Raw genomic sequence first — 23,696 nt, forward strand, 5'->3', positions numbered from 1 at the left:
CCATTGTTTTTTCAGGAAATGGCTTCGTACACCCCTCGCTCAGTTTTTGCCATTTTTGAAATTCTCGTAAAACTTATAATTCCGCATAGGAAAATCGAAATCCAATTCTGTCAATCGTTCCTTGATCCTCATGAATTATTCATATGAAAATATTCTGACTTTTCTTTTTGAATATTTCATTGACTCTGCACCGAAATTTGTTATCCATATGCATAGGTATGTTTTAAAAAATAAAAATAAAAAAAAATAAAAAAATAAAATAAAATTTCTCAATCCTCTCATATATTTTCGTGGCACCATTCAAACAAGTCTTGAACAAACCAAAAACTTCTCAATTTCGTGTTCGCAAATGACGACGCAAGCCAAGACCGTTAGGAAACTCGAGCTCGAAATCGAGCAACTTAAGGGTACCATTACGAGTTTACTTCGTGACAAAGAAGAGTTGAAGGATGCTAGGGATCACCTTCAAGTAGAAGTGAGACAACTCACTTTCGACAAGAAATTTGCGGAAAAGCAACTCAAAGATTACAAAGAAGAGTTGCAAGAGTCGCAAAAGTATGGTCAACAAATGTTTGCCACCTCCGAAGCTTGGTGCAACCACTATCACGCTAAGAAATGGTTTTGTGACCAACTTGAACAGGAGTTCAATGCCTATCATCATGAAATGGAAAACTATGTGCAACAACTTGAACTCAACAACCAAAACTTGAGTGCAGAAATCGCCAACCAACAAATTGCACTCGAGCATGAGCAACAACCACTAAATGCACAAGGAGAAGACGCTAACGAGGAGTTAGGAGACGGAAACGTTACTGATTAGATTAAGCTCTCATAAATATTTCGGAATAAGGACACTCTTGTCCATATTATTTCTTTTTATTCTCACTACTTATGTTTTGAAACCTATCGTATTCGTATTATAGAATTCAAGTTTAAATTTTTCCTTGAATAAATTGAACTCGAACCATAGATTATTCAACATGGATTTAAAATTTCGAATTTATCAATCATCGAGTTAACTCAAGTTTCGAGGACGAAACTTCTAATAAGGAGGGAGGGATGTGAAGACCCGAAATCTTGCAACGAGAAAATCTATATATGTCATAGGAAATTTCAGCTCATTTTTGGCACAACATTTTTTTTAGTTCCATACAATCATAATCACGAAAATTTGAATAATCATTGTCCCTTCACTACTGACCATTTATCACTATATGAAAGTGCACCGATCATAGGAGAGGTCCATGCAGCCAAAATCACTCTCCATTTGCACTTAAGGAAAACCAAAATCACTCATGAATCTCGGGTGTGTATCTTGAATCAAGGAGAGGCCACGTTCATTCGGGAGAGAAAAGTTCAATCATCACGTTGATTAAGCAATCAGCGGCATTGTTGGAGTGATACGTGCTTACCTTTATAGTTGATCATTCAAGCCTATATAAGAAGCAAACTCCCTTCCCATAACTTCAAGAATTCAAAATTTAGCATTTGCAGCAGCCTAGTCGAAGCTCTACCGCAGCCTTGTTCGAACGAAGTTCTTTTAGCATGTCCTTCTAGCGCCTTAATCCAAACGAAATCAGGTAAGTGGGCTTTTGCTATGTATTTCTTTGTAACTTAAACTTTGTATAAGTATTTCATGACATGCGTCTATGTGTGTCAAATCATTTTCGGAAAATGCTATTATATATTTTATAAAATCTCGATTGATGTACGATATGTTCTTCTATTTCCGGTGTACTTTGATTCTGCTGAGTTCATTCAAAAATTCCGATAAGTGTTGTTTGATACATCTGATTCTGTGGTGCACTGTTATGATTCGAGTGGGATATGGAACGACGATTGTAAATTTATATGGCCCCCATCAGTGGGTATAAAACTGTGTTCCGGCCCCCATCAGTGGGTATAAAACTGTGTTTTGGCCTCACCCCTTAGAGGACTAACATATTGGGGACAATTTGACCATGGATAACGAGATGAATAACAGTGTTTTCGTTTGTTCTGATTCGTTCTGTTCTGAATCGTCTGATAATCTCTGTTTCGTATTTCGATTCTGACTCTGATCTGATATGTTATACTACGTTTTGAAAATCAGTTTGCAATATGGGTTTTATATTATATTTATATGTACTTGTGGTAATCGATCGGCCCCCACTTGCTGAGTGTTTTCCAAAATACTCACCCCTTACATCTCTCTCCAGATAAGAACGAAGATCAATTAGACGACGATGAATAAGACATGCTTCGGGGTTGGTGATGAAGTGTCGAGATATGAAGATTTCTCGCTTAAGTTCTTCCTGAGTTTTGATCCAAGTTGTACATTGCTTCCGCACACTTTATTTCGTTTTGAAATTTATCGCTGTAAGAAAAGATTATTTTGAGTTAATTATGAAATAGATTGGTTTCGGTTTATACTGAACTACGAGGTTTGTTGTTTGGCGATTATGTGATTGTTGAACAACGCCGGTGTCTACTAACCCCGGTCTCGGGGCGTGACATCAAGGAGACGTAAGGACCTTTTAGATTTTAAGTTTTATCAGAGTAGCGCAGCGGAAGCGTGGATTTTTGGAATACTAGAACTGAATCTAAACTTTGGGTTATAAAGGATAAGCGAATTTCGAGGATGAAATTCAATTTAAGAAGGGAAGATTGTAACGCCTCGAAAATTCGAAAGTCCGCGCGAACCACATTCATGCAATTATTAAATTCTCTTGTGTTTTAATTAAATGTTTTAATTGCATTAATTAATTATGTGGTGCATATTGCATTTTTTAAATATATTTTCTACATGGTTGCATTAAAATATATTTTTAAGGTTATTCGAGTTGTGATCGAGGAACGGAGACCGAGGGCCGAAAAACATAAAATGTTTTTATTAAATAATTATTTTTAATTGTTTAAAATAAGGTTGATGGCTTTTCAAAACAAGGGATTTTGAGGTGATTTTATACGCCGGGACATAAATTTTATCGGTGCGGGTTTTTCAATAAAAATGAGAGCTTTTTGGCAACCTGGCTAATAAATTCACAAATTTATTTAAACAAAACCTTTGATAATATTTTATTAAATCCTAATTAAGACTAATGGGCCTAATTATGAGCTTATTAGGCCTAAAGTCTTGTTAGTGAAATAATTAACTATATAATATTGCTAAACCCTACCCTAAACTCGTATTTCTCCACACCACTTGCCCTCCACCCATACAAAAATCTGCAGCAGCAAACACACAACACACACGACACTACACACACAGCACATTGAAGGGATTTTCGAAGGGTTCAAGGAAAAGCTAGCCAAGGTTTAACTCTGTTCTTCGACGTCAACGATTTTTCGTGCGTATATAACGCAAAGGCACGCCATATTTCTTTCCTTTTCTCATCTTTCACACCATAGTAATTATTTAAAATTGTTTTGCATGAAAAACAAGGCACACACCTTATTATTTTCGTATATGCATATTATATGGTTTTAAAAACATGTAATTTGATCCAAAAATCATGATTTACATGTATATAAGGGGCTGCCATGATTAGGAATTGAAAAGGGATAGTTTTACACAAATTTAGAGGCCTTAGAAAACACGAAACATGCTGCACAACCTGTTATAACACAAGCTGGAACAACTGAGAAAAAGATAAGAGGAGCCGTGGGTCTTCATGTGGTTTGCATAGGTTCAAGTTTTGTTTTTTTGAATGGGGGCAAGTGGGCTCGTCCAGGGCTGGCTGGGGCTCGAGGAGGGTCATGGGTGATGGTCTGGTAGAGTCCTAGTGGGCTAGGACTCGCACAGTAGGGCTGTTGAAGAGTCCTCGGTGGACAAAACTCTTCCCGAAGGGATTTCTGGTGGCCGAGAGATTCCAGTGGCTGTGGCTCGGTTGGGGCTGGGATAGGTGGTCTGGGTGAGGGCTTGGGACGGTCCAGAGAGGGGTAGGAAGCTTCAGGGCTCGTGGTGGCTCGAGCAAGATTCCAGGAGCAGCAACACACTCATGCACGCAAGAAGCAAAGGGACGCGCAGGTGGTTTACTGGTTACAGAAGCTTTGTGCGTGGGTTAGGGGCTCGGGGCTGGTCTGGGTCGAGTCTGGGCGCGGTCCAGGGTTGGTGAGGGTCATAGGTGATCATTGGTTAGGTGGATAGAGGAGTCCTAGTTGGCTAGGAGTCTTGGTAAGGTGGTAAGTGTCACGCACAAAACATGCAGATTTTGGGTTCAGTTTCAGGAAGGTTTTTGAGCGGGCCATGGCTTGTTTTACGGTGTGGGCTTGGTGAGTAGGGTCCCTAGATGGGTTGGCTAGGTTTTGGCTCAAGGTGGCTCGGGCGTGCCTCGAGTAAATTAGGAGATGGCTCGGTGTATTCGATAAATGGTCAAAAACGAGAATTAAAGATGTAAAATTGAATCCATGGGTCCACGGGGGTGGCTCATGACTTGGAAGGGTAGAATAAATCATGAAAAGGTTATGTTATAAATTTGGGATCAAAATAATGAGTTTTGGATTTATTCGGGATTTAATCGCCGCACGAAACGCTAATTAACGAGTTAATTGAAACGCATAGTTTTATGATTTATAAAATTATGAAAAAACTATATTTAAGCTCAAATAATTATTAGAAGTCTAATTTTTTAATTTGGAAATTTTATATTAAGGTTTGGTTTAATTCGAGATTAAAATGCAGTGATACGTCTTATTTAAAGATTAATTTAAAAGTCCTCGATTTAAGCTAAATAAAAATATGGAAAAATTCATGTAGGCTTAAATAATTATTTGGGACATGTTAGAGTCAATGAATTCAAGAAAATGTCAAAAACGAGAAATTATATGTCCAGGGGTAAAACGATCATTTTACACCTAGAAATTAATAAACGTCATGGCAGTGTCCTGAATGCTGTTTTATATGCTAATATGATTATTTGGAATGTTTATGAATGTTTATATGTTAAAATGTTATTTTAAATGTTCATGGATATGTATATGTTAAAATGTTATTTTTAAAAAAATGTTTATGGATTTTGTGGGTTAAATTGGACATTTAAAAGATATGTTGCATGCTTGGTTTCAAAATAAAATGATATTATATGCATGTTTTTATTAAGTGATGGAAATACGAGATGTTGAAGGATGTGAAGGGATTGTGACTACTACATGTTGAAAATATCGTGAGGGTTATGGTCTCAGTGGGAGCCCGACGATCGTGTTTCCTTGGATACGGATACGAATACGAATACGAATACGTGATACGAATACAAATATGTTGATACATTGGTCAAGGCCCAGTTGACGGGTGAGAGTGTCGCTGGTGTCCCCGCCGCCCAGTACTGTGGTTTTCTTTAGATGGATCCATCGCCCAATACGATCAAGAATACGAGTCACAATCACGATCTGAATTCAACAAACACGAACATGAATATGAATACGAATATGAATATGGATACGAATATGAATATGTTTAAGTTTATATAAAAATGTGTATGAAAATGTTTATGCATAAGATTATGAAAACGTTTTTATTTAAAGTTTTATGCATCATGAAAATGTTTATGAAAATGTTATGTTTGAAGTTTATGCATCTTCCTGAAAATAGTATTTTAAGTACAAGTATTTTTCACTGTTATATGTTGATTGTATTACGTATTACTTGTTATCAAGGATATGACGTGTTGAGTCTTTAGACTCACTAGGTGTGATTGATGCAGGTGATTATGATGATTATGTTTATGGAGGTCTTGATTGTTGATCTGACTGGACTGAAGGTGCACTTAACCCGAGGACCGACGCTAGTTTTCCGCACTAGTTATGATTTATGATTTCAAGTTATGTTAAAAATATTTTACGACTTTTTATTTATGTTTTGAGAGGTTTTTTAGAGATTATAGTATGGGTTGTATTTCTCAATTATAAAGTTGGTGGTTTTAATTTAAAATGATGTCCAAAATATTTTATGTAATTTTTGGTAGTTCGGCCGATGCTAGGGAGGTAAAAAAAAAAATTCTAGTACTTTTTAAGCAATAAAAAAGGGAGACGTTTCACCTTCCGTCTAAGCTCCGCAGAGCTTCAATCTGCTTGCGCCTTCACTAAGTTCTAGCACTTAATGACCTTAGCCGTGGGTAATTCCTTTGTCAGCAAATATGCATGATTTTCTTTTGTCCGCAACATGTTCACCAAACCCTTCGAGATAAAATCCCTCACAAAGTAAACATTTACATTGATATGTTTCGACCTCTCAAAAAACGTCTGATGCTTCGTTAGGTAAATCGTGCTCTGATTGTTGAAATGAATATTGACCATTTCCTGTGTCAAACACATTTCTCCACCCATTTCTCTTAACCAAACAACTTATTTTATTGCTTCTGTGACAATAACATATTTAGCTTCTGTTGTAGAAAGTGCAACCACAGACTGTAAGTTTGCCTTCCAACTTACTATTGTGCCAAATAATGTGTATATTTAACCGACGAGAGACTTTTGAGTGTCAATACTCTCAGCAGAATCTAAATAACATAACCCACAACTGGATCTGTTTCTACTTCATGTCCATTGAATCATAACCCAAAATCAACAGATCCTCTATCCGAATATCCATTTCAGTGCTTTCCAACTTCTTCCAAAATTTGCTATAAACCTGCTGATCACACTTACAACATAGGCCAAATCCGATCTACTACACACCATCCCATACATTAAACTCCCAATTCCGCTTACATATGACACTCTTGCCATCTCTGACTTATGTTCATCACTTTCTAGAGATTGATCACTACAAAGTTAAAAGTATTGATCCGAAGGGTTTGTCAGTGGCTTAGTTGTATGCATGTTGAAGCGGTGCAGTACCTTTCCAGGTATGATCTTTGAGACAGAAACAAGCTCCTTTCTTTCACGTTCCTGACTATGTATAGGGATGGGAATGGACAAGGTTAAAACCCGGCCCGTGTTAAACGCACCCGGTTCGGGGCATGTTAAAACCTGGTCAAACGGGTTCGGGGCGGGACGGGTCTGAATCAATGGTCCAATGACAGGTCCGAGGCAGGTTACGGGTTTGGGTGAACCCGCACCGTATATACCCACACATGATATATGTATAATGATACATATATAGTATGTGTATACATATATTGCATACTACATATATATGGTATATTATATTAAATATTTATACGGTGTATATATATATTCAAACATACTAGATAAATATAGACATATACAAATTATGTAATATATATTTCATTAATATATATGTATATATATATATATATATTTATATATATTATTAGTAATAATTTATTTAATTTTTTAACTAAATGTATAGCAGGTCCAAAGGATTGGACTTGCTAGGTTTTGAGGTGGGGCAGGTTTAAAAAAGAGGCGGAGGAGGTTCGGGTCCCGGGTCCTAATTTTTCTTGGCAGGACGATCTCGGGTTTGCCAAACCCATCCCAAACCCGTCCAGTTGTCATCTCTAGCTATGATCACGCCTAGAATCCTTTTGACCGTTACCAAATCGTTCATCTCGAATTCATCACATAGTATTGTTTCGATTTTCCGAATTTCAGTCATGTTTTCACTTGCAACCAGCATGTCGTCCACATAAAGAATAAGATAGACAACAATTTTATCTCTCTTTTATGTATACACAACTGTTATGGCTGCTTCTAGTGAAATTCACCTTCATCGTGGTCTCTTCAAATTCTCCATGTAAAAGATTGTTTTTAATCCAATTGTTCTAACTCAACATCATGCCGAGCAACCAAAGCAAGTAAAATCCTTATTGAACAATGTTTCACCATCGGCGAGAAGATTTCATTGAAGTTCATCCCTTCAACTAGTTTAAATCTTTTAGCCACAAGTCTTGCTTAATATATCTCATACTCAACACCTAAAAGTCACTTATTTTTCTTGTAAATCCACTTACATCCCACAACTCTCTGATTCTTTGGTCTGTCCACAAATACCCAAGTGTGGTTTTTTATCCAAAGAGGCCATTTTTTCTTCCATGACTAATGATGAGTGTTTCTTTTCATTTTTCTTCAAGGATTCTTTATATGTTTTTAATTTCATGTAAGACAAATCTTTTGCCATGTTAAATGCATATAATATAATGTTTGCATGCCCATATCTCAGATGTGGTTTTGTTTCTTCTTGGCCCTGTCTCTCACCAGATTATAGTAGTTCTGTTCGTTTGTATTGGTCCTTGATCCTCAGTTTCCTCTTCCACAACTTCAATTTCCTCATCAGTCTTTTCAACATCCACTTAAGTATTCAGTTCCTGATGCTCCACCTCAGATTGAGTATTATCAAGATTAACTGTAGCAGTTGAGAATCATGTGTCTTGTTGGACATCATAACTCATTTTCGTTTCTACGAAGACCACATGCCTACCCACTAGGAACTTCAAATATCTTGGTTCTAAAATCCACAGTAACCTTTTACTCTTGGCTGATACCCAATGATATACATTTCTTGGCTCGAGCTTCCAGTTTGTCTTGTCTGACGTGAGTATAAGCCCGACACCCACACACTTTCAACTTCATGTATTCGGCTGGCTTTCCACTCCATAGCTCAATAAGTGTCTTGAAATTGATGGCTGATGGTCACTTATTGGTCAAGTAACTAGCCGTTTTGACTATTATTCCCCAAAATGTCTTTGGTAGGTTTGCATTCACCAACATGCACGTCACCCTATCCAAGAGAGTCTGGTTCATTTTTTCTGCCACCCCATTTTGTTATGGGTGTGTTGACCACGATTTTATGCCTCACCTAGAATTCTTACAAAATTCATTAAATTCTTTAGAGACAAATTTCAGGTTGTTGTTTGTCCTCAAATACTCGAGCTTTTACCTCATTTTGGCCTCTGTTATCACAAGCCCCTCCTTGAACTTTTCTAGTGCATCAGACTTATTCCTCATCACATATACCAAACGTTTCTTGAATAATCATCAATAATTGACATAAAGAATCTCGCACCACCATGAGTGGTGTCTGAGAGGGACCTCACAAGTCAGCGTGCACATACTTAAACGGCTTGTTGGTCTAGTGAATAGTTGTGCCAAAGCTCAATCTCTTCACCTTTCTTAGTACACATTGTTTACTGAACTCCAAGTCTTTGACCTTGTCACCACATAATAGATTCTGTTTGGACAATTCTATTAAACTTCTTTAATCAACATGGCCCAACCTCATATGCCAAAGATTTGCCTTGCCTGTTTCTACATGTACTGATGTGGCAGAATATCCAGTACCCATGTTGTCTTCTAATGCATACAATCCATTTTTCTTTTACCTTTCATGACAACCAATGACCCATTCTGGACATTAAAGCCTCTATTCACAGCCTTAAAACAATATCCATTCATTTCAAGTGTGCCAAATGAAATGAGATGTCTTTTTAAATTCTGGAGTAAACCTCCCAAGCTAAAACTGTTTCTATGGACCACCGTTGAGCCTCACTCTGACCATTCCAATACCAATGACTTTGTAGCTCTTATTGTTTTCCAATAGCAGCATTACTGACTTCAGTGGTCTCCAAAACTTCAAACCAGTCTTTTGTGGGGCACATATGGTCTGGGGACCCGGACGCTAATTCATTTCTTAATCATCTTTGGAAATAATTAGATCAATTAAATAAACAGGGTCTAAATTTTTTTTTTCAAATACAAAAGCGGAAACATATGAAATAAATCTTATTTCATTTACAAGATCAGTATCCAGATCTAAGTACAAATCTTGTACAAAAGTAAATCATAACGACTACTGTTCATTCTCTACATGTCAGGTAATGAAACAGTATCTACTTCTGGGTCCGAATCTCCACGCTAAACTAATCCTCTCTCGTCCTCATCTTGACCCTGGTGCTGCCCCACCTGTTGTCATGCACACATACAAACAAGACAACAGCCGGATAACTCCGGTGAGAATTATATTCCCAGTATAAATCAACGATACATGCAATCATATACTAAATATAAAGCATGAAACAGATATCAGTAATATGTATCAAATCTGAAAACATAGTCAATATAAATCTGTACATCCACTCATGACTTCATATCTCAGAATAGACTCATTCCTAGTCTAGGGATCCCGGTTTCCAGATGTTGGCATTTCTATATCGAATTTCAGTGATAAAAGAAACTCCGATTCTATTCAACATCGATATAACCAAACATCGGGTGTCTTGACCTATCCGTCACAGACTTTGGCAACCTCCGCCAATCACTATTCGGTGACAATGTGCAATGGGTCCGTGATGATTTCATAATCATCAGGCCCGTCTGTCACAAGACAAATCGTCTAATACATGCTTTCTATAAATCAATAGAACCAGCAAATCAGTCTAAATCAATGCACACAATAACAATAAGTATGTGGTTTAGAGAAACTCAAGTATATCATACTCGAGTCATTCTCCCGGTTTGACATTGACTTATACCTTTCTTTTCTCGGTCTGACGAAGTCGAAGTCTCGAATTCCACTCTGTCCATATTCAATATGGTAATGACAATATCAAATATAGGATGTCAATGTACAACTCAATTCAAGACCTGTTCTGATCAATACTCAAATCACGACATAATCTGATCAATGTCAACGATATAACGATATAATCTCAATCAGTACTGAATCTGCTCAATGTCAATCTACTGATGTTTCGACGTCATAACAATATCATCTCGATACTCCCGTTAATTTCAACATCACAGATATAATAACACGACTCATAATCAATATCAGTACAACCCATAATCTCAACAATAACAGATCATAATCTCAAATCTGTACAAGCTCGCAATACCGGCAATATAATATCAGTATATACGAATCAACAACTCATCTGATCCAAATCTGAATAATATCAATATACCCAGCGATACAGTATCAATCAGATATCAATCCCAACATTTCATAATCGATAACAACATAATTCTGATATCAAATCAGTCTAATCACAATCAAATCAACTCTAAAAATTCATAAAAATTACATAAACAGTCTGTTCTTTGATCCGGTTTTGATTATACAATGTCTGATATCGCAAGAACAACATATATAGATGATATATGATTCTGGCAGTATCATAATTTCAAATCATATCAAAACATAAGAAAAATTACGTCCAGTTGAGCCTACGTCGATAGAAACACAGTACTGAAGTCGGATTACAAATCAGACGGACGGATTTTGCGTAACCTTCAAATTCTTGTACGTAAGAAACTTGGAGCTTCTCCCCTCGTTTCTTTGTTTTTTTCCTTTTTGAATGCTGAGGAAGGAATACATATTATTATATATATATATATATATATCTCATGCATGTAAGACTAGGTGGCTCATTCTAAAGGCAGCACGTCTCGCGCATATGCGCGACACTACTCGGCGCATATGCGCGAGACACTATGTCTCGGCGCGTATCATCCACAGCACCTCGCGCATATGCGCCGAGCAGCGCGCCCATGCTCGGCGCATATGCGCGAGGATTTCTTCACAACTCTCGGGTACCCTCGCGCACATGGGCGGTTCCTGGTCGCGCATATGCGCCTGGCGGGGTCGCGCATATGCGCGAGGGCTACTCCTTGCACATAATTAAATCTTCTTTTCGTCTATCCCAATATGACCCGTTCTGTCTATAATCACATCTCAATTATCCACAAATCATATCAGATTATGATAATCAAATTCTCGGGCCTTACATTTTTCCCCCCCTAAGATTTGATTTCGTCCCCGAAATCACATGCACTTCAATTAGATATCAAATCAAATATCCACCAGATACAATAAGGAACGGAGAATAGAAGCAAAATAAGAATACTCACATCAATAAAATAATTCTGGGAATCTCTGTCTCATGTCTGACTCAGTCTCCCAGATAACTTCTTCGATGCGATAACAATTCCCCTGAACTTTCACAAACGGAATAATCTTCGTTCAGAGTTGCTTTTCTTTACGATCGAGAAATCTGAATCGGCTTCTCGAAGTAACTCAGTGTCTCATCCAGTTCTGCCTCGTCTGGCTGAATAATGTGTGAAGCATTAAACAGATATTTCCCCAATAACAATACATAAAAATATCAGGTATCTCCGATAAAGAAGGCGGTAATACGAGTCGATAGATACGATCTCCTATCTTCTCGAAAATCTCATACGGCACAATATATCGTGGAGACAACTTCTCTTTCTTGCCAAATCTGATAACTCCTCAGAAAGGTGAAATCTTCAAGAACATTCAGTCTTCTAACTCAAATACCGACGGTCTATGTCCAATCTTGGCATATTTGGCCTGTCTATCTTGAGTTGCCTTCATTTTCTTCTTAATCAGCTTCACTTTTCTGTCATACCTCTGATCATATTAGGTCCAATCTCAGGAATCTCAGAGGTATTATCCCAGTATAGAGGGAATCTGCACTTCTTGCCGTACAACGCCTCAAACAGTGCCATCTCCACACTCGTCTGATAGCTATTGATGTACGACCACTCACATCGTGGCAATGAACCTGCCAATTAGTGCTAAAATCCAGCACTATAGCTCTAAACATATCCTCCAATATCCGGATAATCCACTCTGACTGTCCGTCAGTCGGTGGATGATATGCGGTATTCAAATATAATTTCATACCTAGAGCCTACTACAACTCTATCAAAAGTGCGAAGTAACCGAAAATCACGGTCTGCAACAATCCACCTCGGTACTCTATGCAGTCTGACCACCTCTTCGACACCGATCTCTGCCATTGGATCATATCTGTACGTCATTTTGTACTAAATAAAATATGCGAATTTGGTCAATCTGTCAATCACGACAAAAATCGCATCACAACCTCGGGAGGATCTCGGTAGCTTCGTCACGAAGTCCCTCGAAATGTGATCTCATTTCCATTTAGAAATAGACCAACTCGGTAATAATCCCCTTGGTTTCTGTCTTTCTGTATTTATCTTCTGGCAATTCAGACATTTCAATACAAACTCTGCAATATCTGATTTCATCTGTTTTTTTCTCAAAAACTTTCTTTTCAGATTATTGTACATTTTCTGCCATCAGGATGAACGCTGAATCGACTGCTATGTGCTTCTGACAACATCTGTCGTTTCAAATCTGAATATTCGGCACACAAAACGATTATTAACATATAACACACTGTCGCATACCTGTTACTCTGATCCATGCCCTGCTCTGACTGTCGATATCGAATTTTGAACATTCTGAACAACTTTCTGAACTGCTTTAATTCTCAAAATCCGCTCTGGTTCGAACTGTACAATATAAATTCTCCACTGTCTACCATCTGTTTCAAACACTGATTCAGAACAACAGCAATATTCAATCAGATTCGAAACATCATTCATCGATACTGATCTGCCAAACTCATAAAACTGTAATTTCTGACAATGCTATCGGTCTCAGCCCACTGATCACGACTTCAACTGTGCTAAGATCAACCGATATACTATCTTCGGATCTAACATGTTCCGAATACAATCTGTCCCGGCCAAGATTTACATCTCAACAGTTTCTGTATACAACATTTCAATTCTCAGAATATTCAATACCATTTTCAAATGTTCGATCTGATCAGTCATATGCTTCAAATATCTCAGGATATCATAGATGAAATAATCATAGATAAATGAGCCTAAAATCATCAGAATACTTCTGAACACATGGTTCATCAACCCACAAACATTGCTGGAGCATCCCAAATAGAAACACCCAATCAAATGTAACTCTCGACTAGAAATCTTCTAACTGGTCTTTCAAGTCTTTCAATTCAATCAGTGTCATTCTGTACGAAGTTCCAAAAATAAGAACTGTACCTGGCATTCATTCAATGCTGGAATCTATCTCTCTGACTGGAAGCAATTCTGAAATCCCATCTGAGAAAACATCAGCAAATTCATATACCACTGGCAAATCTGCCAATGATAGGCTCGATTTCGGTAAATCAACTGAAACATAAGGAATCTCTCCGTTCCTTTCCGTAATAATCGAGTCCTCAACATCGTTCATATCCAAGGAATTCTAAATCTAGAATCCTTACCGTAATTTCCGTTCATTAATCATATCTATCTGAATCTTTCAATCTTCTGGAAAAATCAACGATAGCTTTGTACTTGGTCAACATATCAGTACCGATAATAAAATTGAAATCGGACAACCCAAGTACAATATAATCTAACTCAATCTCATAACTGTCATACTGTAGCATACAAGATCTAACAGATGTCACTGATACAAAACCTCTCCCCAATAGAAAAGAGATCAATACTACAGCATATAATAACTTGATAACTAAAGCATATATCAATGCAATTCATTCAAGAATAATCGTATGGAATGCATTAGTATCTATCAATACATATGCGAAATAACCATACCGAAACAATTACCTGCCACTACCTCGTCAGGTGTGTCCTGGTGTTGGCGGTGCCACTGATCCAGATGGTTCTGCTCCCTGAGATCTTCGGGAACCTCTCTGTGGACATACTATAGCAAAATGTCCTGGCTGACGACAGACATTGCAACATGCCAAACACACCTCGGCATTGCTCTGTGGAATGTCTCCCTCCGCAAGTGCCGCAATAAACCCCGGTATAGCTTTGGCTAGAACCACTGGAGCTAGATGAACCACTTCTTAACTTCTTAAATTGTTTCTTGCGGGCTTTCAGGAAATCTCTCTTCCCACCACTAGTACTGCGACTATCAAATCTAGACAGAGATGGCAGGAATTGATTTGGAGGTTGTCGGTTCTGTGGTTGAGCAACATACGACATTCCTCGCTGTTGAATCAAACTTGCCTCAACTCCCTTTGCCCTGTTCAAAGCGTCAGCAAAATAATGGGGTCGTTCCACATTTACCAATGCAGATATTTCAGGATTCAATCCACTGATGAACTGATCAACTACATCTTTATCATTCCCAGCCACCTGAGGATCAAAACGTAGTAGAGTAGAGAATTTTGCTACATATTCTTCAATATTCAGCTTAGCCCTGTTTCAAGTTGGCAAACTCTGTACTCTTATCTTGTCAGTACGATACTGGGAGAAATCTTTTATGAAACTCAGCTTTAAAGATTTTCCACGTAATCATTGTACCACTCTGTTCTAAGGCTTCCTTGGTTGCAATCCACTAACTCTTTGCGACCTCGTGTAACTGGTGCCCAATCAATCTAACTCGGCGTTCATCTGGGTAATCAAGTGAATCAAACAGCTCTTCAATATCATTCAGCCAACTCTCACAATCATCAGACGTCTCAGTCCCCTTCAGGATCGGCGGTTGAAAGGACTGAAACCTCTTCAACATTATTTTCATCGGGGTTTCTGACACATCCATCTGATAAACTGAAGTACCACCTGATTCTGGAATTCTTCGAGGAGGTATATCTGATTACCAAAAGAATTAGTAACCAAATACAACAAACATGTTTCAGTCCTCCTCTTATCATCTTACTGCTGATCAATAATCGGTTCTGATTCATTCTCAAATAATACATGTGATTAATCAAATCAGATAATCAAGTAAACATGTAGTTTTAACACAGTAAATCATGCTAGCAATCAAAAGCAAGGTAAGAAAACTCCTTCTAGCCCGCTCACTAGATCTTCTATCTTAGTCTAAGAAACCTACTGCCCTGGAACCTACTGCTCTGATACCACCTGCTGTGGGGACCCGAATGCTAATTCATTTCTTAATCATCTTTGGAAATAATTAGATCAATTAAATAAACAGAGTTTAAATTTTTTTTACAAATACAAAAGCGGAAACATATGAAATAAATCTTATTTCATTTACAAGATCAGTATCCAGATCTAAGTATAAATCTTGTACAAAAGTAAATCATAACGACTACTGTTCATTAACTACATGTCAGGTAATGAAACAGTATCTACTTCTGGGTCCGAATCTCCACGGCTAAACTAATCCTCTCTCGTCCTCATCTTGACCCTGGTGCTGCCCCACCTGTTCTCATGCACACATACAAACAAGACAACAGCTGGATAACTCCGGTGAGAATTATATTCCCAGTATAAATCAACGATACATGCAATAATATACTCAATATAAAGCATGAAACAGATATCAGTAATATATATCAAATCTGAAAACATAGTCAATATAAATCTGTACATCCACTCATGACTTCATATCTCAGAATAGACTCATTCCTAGTCTAGGGATCCCGGTTTCCAGATGTTGGCATTCCTATATCGAATTTCAGTGATAGAAGAAACTCCGATTCTATTCAACATCGATATAACCAAACATCCGGTGTCTTGACCTATCCGTCACAGACTTTGGCAACCTCCGCCAATCACTATTCGGTGACAATGTGCAATGGGTCCATGATGATTTCATAATCATCAGGCCCGTCTGTCACAAGACCAATCGTCTAATACATGATTTCTATAAATCAATAGAACCAGCAAATCAGTCTAAATCAATGAACACAATAACAATAAGTATGTGGTTTAGGGAAACTCAAGTATAACATACTCTAGTCATTCTCCCGGTTTGACATTGACTTATACCTTTCTCTTATCGGTCTGACGAAGTCGAAGTCTCGAATTATACTCTGTCCATATTCAATCTGGTAATGACAATATCAAATATAGGATGTCAATGTACAACTCAATTCAAGACATGTTCTGATCAATACTCAAATCACGACATAATCTGATCAATGTCAACGATATAACGATATAATCTCAATCAGTACTGAATCTGCTCAATGTCAATCTACTGATGTTTCGACGGCATAAAAAATACCATCTCGATACTCCCGTTAATCTCAACATCACAGATATAATAACACGACTCATAATCAATATCAGTAAAACCCATAATCTCAACAATAACAGATCATAATCTCAAATCTGTACAAGCTCGCAATATCGGCAATACAATATCAGTATATACAAATCAACAACTCATCTGATTCAAATCTGAATAATATCAATATACCCAGCGATACAGTATCAATCAGAAATCAATTCCAACATTTCATAATCGATAACAACATAATTCTGATATCAAATCGGTCTAATCACAATCAAATCAACTCTAAAAATTCATAACAATTACATAAACAGTCTGTTCTTCGATCCGGTTTCGATTATACAATGTCTGATATCGCAAGAACAACATATATAGATCATATCTGATTCTGGCAGTACCATAATTTCAAATCATATCAGAACATAAGAAAACTTACGTCCAGTTTAAGCCTGCGTCGATAGAAACACAGTACTGAAGTCGGATTACAAATCAGACGGACGGATTTTGCGTAACCTTCAAATTCTTGTACATAAGAAACTTGGAGCTTCTCCCCTCGTTTCTTCGTTTTTTTCCGTTTTGAATACTGAGGAAGGAATATATTATATATATATATATATATCTCATGCATGTAAGACTAGGTGGCTCATTCTAAAGGCAGCACGTCTCTCGCATATGCGCGACACTACTCAGCGCATATGCGCGAGACACTATGTCTCGGCGCGTATCATGCACAGCACCTCGCGCATATGCGCGCCCCTGCTCGATGCATATGCGCGAGGATTTCTTCACAACTCTCGGGTATCCTCGCGCACATGCGCGGTTCCTGGTCGTGCATATGCGCGAGATCCTCTGCCTGCCTCGCGCATATGCGTCCGGCGGGGTCGCGCATATGCGCGAGGGCTCCTCCTCGCACATAATTAAATCTTCTTTTCGTCTATCCCAGTCTGACCCGTTCCGTTTATAATCACATCTCAATTATCCACAAATCATATCATATTATGATAATCAAATTTCTCGGGCCTTACATATGGAAGCTGCAACCAGAGTCATGAATACATCCTTTACTGGTTTGAGCATCATCAACAACTAAAGCATCTGCAGATTCATATCCTACAGAGACGGCCACTACATTATCATTTTTTTGGCTTTTTCTTGGTCCTTCTTCCTATCAGGGAAATCTTTCTTGAAAAGACACTATTTATTACATATGAGAGATGTCTTGCTAGATTTCCCTTTGTCATCCTTTCCACCTCTACGAGATCTTGACCTCAATCAAGACTTCTTGGACCCCTTGCCTTCTTGCTTATATGTTCTGCCCCTAATGGAAAGACCTTATCCATTACTAGTGGCCTTCTTCTCTGTCTTTCTTTGAAGTTCCTTAGCTCGAATGGCAGATTGAACTTCATCAAGAGTGATAATTTGTTATCTTCCATAGAAGATTGCATCCTTGAAATGATCATAATTTCTTTTAATGGCATTCTGTGAGAACCCAAATTTTTGGTCATGTAATTAATTAAATATAGATATGTATAAGAATTTATTTTCGATTTATAATAAATTCGAAAATATTAAATAATACATGATATTTGAAATTCCAAGCCAATAAATATATGTAATTCGAAATCCAGTGCAGATAAATTAAGGCTGAACATCCAACGAATTGGAAGGAAATATTACATACATGGCAGCTTTTCTCACCAAGGAAACATATCAATATTTATGGAAGCAGCATCTCGAATCATGGTAGGATTATCTCAAAAATTTTGGAAAGTAAATCAATCGGTTTATAGTAGGATTCTCACCCAATACATATAAATACACCCTAAACCGTTGAAAATTCACCCCACATTCCATCAAGCAAATTTCGAAAATTTTCTCTCATAGTGCTCCCAAGAATTTTCGAAATTTTGCTCTCCAAAACAAAAATTATGCACGAGTCATCAAAATTCTGTCCAATGTTCAGATATTTGTTTCTCTCACTTGGTTGCTCGGAATTCTATCTCCACTGTTCAGAATATGCTTCGATATGTTTCGAATAACATATCCAATTTTCAGCCAAATCCAGCAATTAGTTTTTTGTTTATAGCATTCACAAGAAAACTACTTAGATTTTATGAGGGAACAGCATACCTAAGGTTTTTCGTCCATAAGCAGGTAAAAAAGATTTCCAAACCCGATTTCCACAGTTCATAATTTATTTTACGTACTTATGCACGTACTGTAAAGGTTTGAGCTCGATCCAACGGTGCAATAAGACGCAAGGAATTTTACAAAGAGACTGATTTTTTGGTTAGATGTGCTGCTGCGTATTCGAATTGTCGGTTGCATGATTTTTCTTTGATTTTCGAGTTCTCAACGTTTTCTTCCAGTCTAAGGTAAGTGGGGTTTTTTTAAAGATTAAATTTTGTATGCATGTTTCTTCGTTTTTTGAAAATACGGTCGAGTACACATTCTTCTCCTACTCCTTTTCTTGTGTTGGTTGTCATACGGTTTTCGGTACTGTGAGGAGTTGACTATATATGTGTAACGCCCCGAAAATTTAAAGGTCCACGCGAATCACATGCAAGCAATTATTAAATTTTACTGTATTTTAATTAAATGTTTTAATTCTATGAATTAATTATGTTGTGCATATTTGCATGTTTAAAATATATTTTCCTACATGGTTGCATTAAAATGGTATTTTTAAGGAATGTTCAAGTGACGATCGAGGAACGGGGACCGAGGGCTGTAAATGTAAAATGTTTTTATTAAATAATTATTTTAATTATTTAAAATAAGGTTGATGGTTTTTCATATTTTTGAAAATAATGGGTTCGAGGTTATTTTATACGCTGGGGCGTAATTTTTATCGGTGTTGGATTTTTAACAAAAACTCGAACAATTTGGCGACCCGACTAATAAATTCACAAATTTTATTAAACAAAATTATTTTTAATATTTTAATTTAAGCACTAATGGGCTTAATGGGCTTAATTATCATAGTTAAAGGGCCTAAGGCCTAATTAGTGGATTTTTATGTATTTAATATGTAAAACCTCACCCCAAAACCCTCACAAAATCGGCCACACACTTTCAAGCACACCAAAACTCTCCCAAGCAAGAAAAACACACGGCACACACTATATTTTTGAAGGAAAAATTCGGTGGAAGCTTAGGGAGAGTAAAGCCGCTGTTCTCGTCCGTTCTTCGCGATCGTCAACGGGTTTTTCGTGCGTTAATTACGCAAAGGCACACCTTAATCTCCCTTTTCTCATCCATTACATCATATTATTGTTTAAAGTATGTGTGCATGAAAAGCTTGAAGTCATACATGTATATATTCAGAATTTTCGAAAAAAAAAAGGAGACCATCTTGTACATGCATTGGATTTGTGATTATATGCAATTTGTTTGATGCCATGACTCACGTTTTTTTTATACTAAGGGGCTGCCATGATGTCTAGGCATGGATAGGTAAGTATTACACGGGTTTTGGAGTCCCACACACCACACATGAATCGACTAAAACCAAGAAAGAGAGACGAAACCAGAACTCGTGCAGGAACCGGTTGTTGCTGTCAAGTTTGGGGTTCGGTTTTGTTGTGCAGGGACGGAGGGCTTGGTTGGCTCGTTCCAGGGGATAGCCAGGGTCATGAGAGAGTCAGGAAGGGAGTCCTAGCCACGCTAGGACTCGCGCACTAAGGCAGGGAAGGAGTCCTAGCAAGCTAGGACTCCCACCCGAGAATCAAGGGAATCGCGTGCAGGGTTCTGTGCTTCGCACAAGCTTGGGCGCGCGGTTCAGGGGGTCTGGGCTGGGTCAGGTCTAGTCCTTAAGGTCCTTAGGGGGTGCACATCAGGTTGGTTTGGTGGCTGGGTTCGTGGTTAGGGGCTAGGCAGCGCGTGCAAGAGACCTTGTCCAACAAGGTTTCTCGGCCAGCTTTTGTTCAGGAAGTAGAGGGCTTGTTTTTGGCATTAGAAGGGTTTCCTTGATAAATTTAGGGTCCAGTAAGTTAATTTATTATGTTAGGCACCTTTTGGCTAGACATAGTTCGGGGGTAACTCGTGAAAATCGAGAGTTGGCTCGGGTGTGAAATTTAGGTGTCAAATAGGGTTTTTAAAACAAAGGAAAATTGGAAAACAACTCACGGGGGTCGAGTCGTGGTCCATAAGGGCTAAAATAATATAAAAGACTAAATTTGGAATTTAGGAATTTTATATTAAAGTTTGGTATTTTTCGGGATTAAAACACCGTTAAAACAATTAAGAAAAGATAATTGAAAAAGTCTAACATTTAAGCCAAATAAAATTATGAAAAATTTTACGTAAGCTTAAATAATTATTTGGGACATGTTAGAGTCATGAAATCAAGAAAAAAGTCGAAAACGTAAAATGTCGAGTCCAGGGGTAAAACGGTCTTTTTACACCTAGAAATTAATAAAGGTTATGGCAGTGCCCTAAATGCTATTTTATGAAAATATGATTATTTTTAAATGTTATGAATTGTTCATGATTAAATGATGATTTTTAAATGTCTAAGGGATTTTTATGATTTAAGAAGACATTTAAAATACATGTTGCATGCTTTGTTTCAAAAATGAAAAATGTAATGATATTCATGATTTTTTTTAAAAGTGATGTGAATGAAAAATGTTGAAGGATGTGAAATAATTGTGACTAATTCGTTAAATGTTGGCGACGTCGTGAGGGTTATGGTCCCAGTGGGAGCCCGACGATCGTGTTTCCATCATTGCGAATATGTGGTAACGGATATGTGGTAACGGTTTTGTGGTAACGGAAGAATGGGAATATCGTGAGGGGAAAAGGCCCCAGAGGGAGCCCCGACGATCGTATTTCTATTCGAATCATGATAGGTCAGGGCCCAGTTGACCGGTGAGAGTGTTGCTGGTGTCCCCTGCCGCCCAGTACTGTGGTTTTATGTAGATGGATCCATCGACCCTCATGAGCATGATCAGGAAAGTCACAATTAACGATCTGAATTCAACAAAAGGAAAAGGAATAGGAAAAATGTTTATGATCATGAAAAATGTTTTATGTCATGTCATGTTGAGAAAAAAGGAAAAAGTTAAGGTTTATGATTGCATGTCATGGAAAAAGTATTTTATGAAAATGTTTATGTTTAAAGTTTTATGCATCATGAAAATATTTATGAAAATGTTTATGTTCAAGTTTATGCATCTTCATGAAAACGATATTTTAAGTACAAATATTTTTCACCGTTATATGTTGACTGTATTACGTATTACTCGTTATAAAGATTATGGTGTGTTGAGTCTTTAGACTCACTAGGTGTGATGGATGCAGGTGGTATTGAGGGAGGACTTGATGAGTGATTTGACTGGGCTGAAGGCGCACACAACCCGAGGACCAGCGCTTTCTACTTTTTCCGCATTATGACTTTTGACTCATGCTTTATGATTAAAGATTTTTAAGTTTATTTATTTATGCATTTGAGAGATTTTTGAGAGGTTTAGTATGGGCTATTCTTTTCAAATTATTGCTTTTTAGGTTTAGTAAAATGTTTGACAATTTTATACTTTAAAATATTTTCCTTTGGATTTTTAAATAGCAGTTGGAAGTTTATTTTTAAAATGATGTCAAAAATATTTTATGGTTCGGCCGATGCTAAGTGAGGTTCAAAAAAAAAAAATTTCTAGTACTTTTAAAGCAATAAAAAGGACAGGACGTTTCAGTTGGTATCAGAGCAAAGGTCCTGTAAAGGGTTGTGCCACCATCAGCGCCGGGAAGATCAGTCGTCAAGCCTCAAACTTGTAAGTTTACATGCTTTATATGATTTTATGATGTTACCTGCATAATTATATGAATTATATGTTTACGTCACATGTTTAATAGCTCTATGAGGATATATGATTTATATGCTTTAGGATTTTTATACGTGATACGATATGAAATAAGAAAATTATTTTTTTCAACGCATGTTGGCTTCGTGGTGGAATTGGACGATGTTGAATTTTGGGTTTTAGTATTGACGTTTTACTTTTTGGGCCGTAAGTTAATCGTAAATATTATGAATGCTTTTGGGACACGCAGATTTTCTAAGAAAATATTGATGACTCTTGGGTACTAGTTGAATTAATTTTTGGGAATTAGACATAAGAAATAATTATTCGAGGATTACAACGACTTTGGGAATAAGAAAATATATAAATTGGGATTTTAAGTTGATGAAAAGTAAGATTGGTTATATGAATTGCTTTTTTTTGGGTAAATAAGTTTAAGTTTAATTAAATTATATTATGGGAAACCTGTAGAAGAAAATTAAGAATGCCAAGAACTTATGGGTTTATCGTAGGATTTTCAAAATTAAGGATCAATTAGGATAATTTTTGAGGAAATTAAGAATTGATTTTATAATTATTACGGAATTTGGGAACTAGTTTAGCAATAAGCGATAATTGAATGGTTTAAATGAGAAGAATTTCGAGGATTTAGACTTTTTAAGAATATTTGGAAACTTGGGATATATCAGATATAGTGTTATAAAGAATGTTAATCAAGGGTTTTTAAGGATGAATCGATATTAGGCTTGAAAAATCTAAGCGTTAGCGGATGCGTTTGGGAATTTAAGGTTGAAATTTGATAAGTTGATAAATATTTTGGGTTTAAAATAAGGAAAACAAAATACGATAAGTATGTTCATCCATCTTTTAATATTGGAAATTGTAAGAAAAATTGAAATTCGAGGTTATAATAGTAACAACACAAGTCATTATGGGTCTTTTAAGTTGCGAATTGCAAAATAAGGATTTAGAGGTAAAATTAATTGGGATCAAGGAGACGTAAGGACATTCTAGAACTTAAATTTTATCAGAGTAGCGCAGCAGAAGCGTGGATTTGTGGGATATTAGAACTAAATCAAAACTTTGGGTTATTAAGGATAAGCGAATTTCGAGGACGAAATTCAATTTAAGGGGGGGAGATTGTAATGCCCCGA

Source organism: Primulina tabacum, chromosome 5, assembly GCF_025594145.1.
Source record: "Primulina tabacum isolate GXHZ01 chromosome 5, ASM2559414v2, whole genome shotgun sequence".
Lineage (NCBI taxonomy): Eukaryota > Viridiplantae > Streptophyta > Magnoliopsida > Lamiales > Gesneriaceae > Primulina > Primulina tabacum.